The sequence below is a fragment of the Elephantulus edwardii genome, unplaced genomic scaffold (genome assembly GCF_000299155.1).
Source record: "Elephantulus edwardii isolate Elephantulus edwardi_28Jun2011 unplaced genomic scaffold, EleEdw1.0 scaffold00234, whole genome shotgun sequence".
Lineage (NCBI taxonomy): Eukaryota > Metazoa > Chordata > Mammalia > Macroscelidea > Macroscelididae > Elephantulus > Elephantulus edwardii.
In genome coordinates this window covers 4,371,554-4,375,115 of record NW_006399984.1, presented here as the reverse complement: position 1 = coordinate 4,375,115, position 3,562 = coordinate 4,371,554, and the positions used below count along the sequence as shown (strand labels likewise).

At 53.8% G+C, this 3,562-nt stretch overlaps 1 pseudogene; it reads right to left on the bottom strand.

The window, feature by feature from the left end:
* Positions 1-480: 480 nt before the first annotated feature.
* Positions 481-3,562, bottom strand: part of LOC102869815 — a 36,533-nt pseudogene continuing 33,451 nt past the window's right edge.

Sequence of the window (3,562 nt, the reverse complement as noted above, 5' to 3'; positions counted from 1 at the left end):
AAAATAGTCCACGTGTTGGAAAAGCTTTCCCGTACATAGGTCTCAGTTCATTCTACGGACTGTGCTATACACTAATATTCAGGACCGTCTCTTCCACAAATGGCTCATTCATCATGCTGAAGCAGCACAGCGCCTGCCACAGCAGGACTAAGTGTTCACCTTGGGGTCACACTGCAGATGGCAGGCTCAGGAATGCCACTCTGACCCAAAGGTAGCAGGGCCAGGTTCTAGCCCCAGCCCTACATGAGGGTCCTGAAGTGAGGGCTGAGTGGTAGGCAGAGCTGGCCCCTTGTGAAGGGGCATACTCAGGATGCAGGGGAACCATGCCCAGGATTCTGGGCCAGTGCTAATGCCGGTCACACCTCATGCCAGTGATGACTCCTCCTCCTGTAACGCTGCCAGGTGGAATGTAGCCCTGGGTGTGGTCAGTGGCCACATCATGGCCGTTCCTTTGCTGCAGCTGAGGCAGGCCAAGGCAAGCTACTTGTCCCTCAGGATGTCGAACTATTCTTGACACTTGGTGAAAAGTCTCTGGAAGCGGAGGTTCTGCCCAATGACCGGAAGTAGCTCCTTCAGCAGCTCTCTCTTCCGGAGACCCTTCATTCACCAGGTACCATGCATAGATGAGGAGCCAATGGCGGTACTCGTGGCTGGACTGCAGGCTGAGGCTGCGGCAACCTGGTTCTTTAGGTAAGCCAAGGTGGTCTCCTGCTGTACCATGTGAGGCATGGAGAAGAGCCGAGCGGCCTGTCTTCCCGAATTGGAAGTGCGGCCCTGGATGATGGTTAATGGTCCTGAGCACAGCATGGCATCCTGGGACGGCAGGCCGCTCCTGAAGTCTGCGCACTGGGCCAGGGAGTCCTTCTTGTCAGAAATCATGTTCCATGTAGAAAGAGAGGGATTAAAGCAATGTGCCTTCCCATCGTATAGTCTCATCACTGGGATTCCATGCTGAGTCAGCAAGATTTGTGACACCGTCATATCACTTCCTGCCAAGATGGAGTGTAGAGACTCTTCTTTTACCACCACCTCCTGTTTGTTAACATCCCAGACTAGACAACGTGGCTGCAGCGGTGAGGGCCATGACATAGGAGCCTGTACAGTGCAAAGTGGAGATTGAGGACGGCAGGAGGATAGGAGGAAGGAGCCGGTGGCCACAGGTGGAGAACACTGACAGCATCCTCTTTTCACAGGCGACACACACCACCTCACAGCTGCCAGCAGCAGTGAGAATCCGGCTGGTGAGCACCGTCTCCCACCCCTACCCTTCCCGGTTACACTTCAAGTGGCTCAGCTTCACACCCCCTACAGCTGTCACTTCATTCTCCACCTCAATGTACATAGAGGGGTCGGAGCTCACCTGGAGGGTGAAGGCTCGCTGTGGGCCTGGAATCGGCAGCTTCAGTGCAAGTGCTGGCGCAGATAAACACAAGGCATCCTTCTCTGCAGTCAGGGAAGCTGGAGACTGGACAGAGAGACACAGGCATGAGACGGGAATCCTTCTGAGGCCGCCCTTTCTTCTTCTTCTCCACCGTCTCTACTTACAGCTCGTTTCCTCTTGGAAACGGGAAAAGGCTTGGCCACGGGAACCTTCTCGTCGCTGTCACTGCTGCTCTCTAGAATGTCCTGAGGCCTTAATTCTTCCACCAGATTTCGCTCTTTTAACCTTTCAATAGCTGGTGGTGTCACACTGGTCAAGACAGGAGCACGTGATGTGGCTTTAGATCGCTCTGTGACTCGGGAGTCAAATGCTTTCATGGGTTCAATCTTGGATGGGGTGGTTAGCACAGAGGGAGATGTTGCAGTTGGAGCAGAGGTAGCAGTCACACTGTCTTTATTGACAGACTCGCCCGCAGGCTTGGAGCCGGCTGCAGAAACGTGCTCTGTGGAAGGCTTTGAGGTTCCAAAGGAGTTGGGGATACTGGAATCCAGCAGTAGTAGCTGCGGACTGCTATGGGAGGAGAACATAGTGCCCGCCAGAGATCCAGAGAGTGGGATGCTATTAAAGAATGTTATGGAGAAGTCCCCAGTGTCGAGCTGTGCTATGCAGAGAGGCGTGATTCTTCTCCGACCATCTGCCATCCGAGTCTCAACTTGTTTCTTGAAAAGGTTCTTTCTGATGTCTTCCAGACTCTCCCCATTGACTGCAACGGAAGTGGCTGAGCCTGTTTCTCTGGCTGAGACCCTCTTTTGATCCAGGTGCTGCTGCTGTCTCCGCTGGTACTTGAGCATCTCGGGATTCTCGATGACAGCTGTGGAACTGTGGAGAGCTGAGCCTCGGTCATGATGGCCAAGCTCTTGTCATAGGTGGACTGGTGGATGCGTCTCTTCTCCTCCTCGCTCAGAGGATCTCCAAGCTCATCCTGGGAGAAGTCCAGGAATGCCACAGAGCCGTCCATGAAGCACACCAGGATGCCTAGCCCATGCAGAGTCCAGGAAATATCCATGATAGATTTGTCAAACAGTTCATGGATGACAACCAAAGGTCGTTTCAGACACGTGAACCAGAGGAGAGCAAGCGGTCCTTGCTGCCCACAGCACAGCGGCAGTACGGACAGCTGGGCTTCACAGAACTTTCGTTCTTCTGTTTCTTTTTGAAGACTTTGAGGTTGAATTTCACGACAGTCACAGCTTTCCGGTGGCCCACGAAATCCATGTTGGTCTTCCAGCCTTCTCCTTCAATGATCTGGGCGGTGGGGCCAGAGTTGTTCATGGCGTGAGCAGACACCAGGTAGTGCCCATCAGGTGACCAGCTGAGTCATAACACACGGGTTGTCCCTCTGCACTCATCAAAAGGCTTGGTGATGCTGGTCTCTAACTGCCAGTCCAGCGTCCACCACACCTTCAGGCTTTGGTCATCAGCTTGAGAGGCGATATATTTACCAACAGGGTCCCATGTCAACCCTTTCACCAAACCAGAATGGCCTCTTAGAGTAGCTAGAATTTCTGGGAACTTGACAGCATTCCAGATGACAACGGTGTTATCCATGCTGCAAGAGGCCAACCAGGCATCATGGAGAGACCAGACAACATCCATCACATCTCCCAAGTGACTTCAGAGGATGGAGACGCATCGCCACTGCTCCACATTGGCAAGCTTACCACCGGAGCCAAACACAGTGCTGGGGCCAATGTACATAGTCCGCTTCCACACCATGATAAGTTTGTCATCTCCTCCAAAAGCTAAATACATCCCACTGTTTGACCATCGTACACAGTTCGCACGTGCTAAATGATTGTCCATCTGGCAAGGCATCTTGGGAGGATGACTGGCGACATAGTCCAGATCACAACCTTCCCAGAATCCTCCCCTTGTCCTCCAGTTGCAAACTTGGTCCCTTCAGGGTGAATATCAATTGAAAAAAATTGACTTGCAATTGTGGTTGACCCAGGTCGGCTTCAGGAGCTTCACTGTTCGGCCATCGCTGGGCTGAGGCGAGAGCCGCGTCTCTCAGTGCGCCCCGGCCATGGAGCCGCCCCCCACCCCTGGCCCCCGCGCTCGGCCGCCGTCGCAACCGCATCCCCTGCACCACTCCTCCTCCAGCGGTTCCCGGGCAACTGC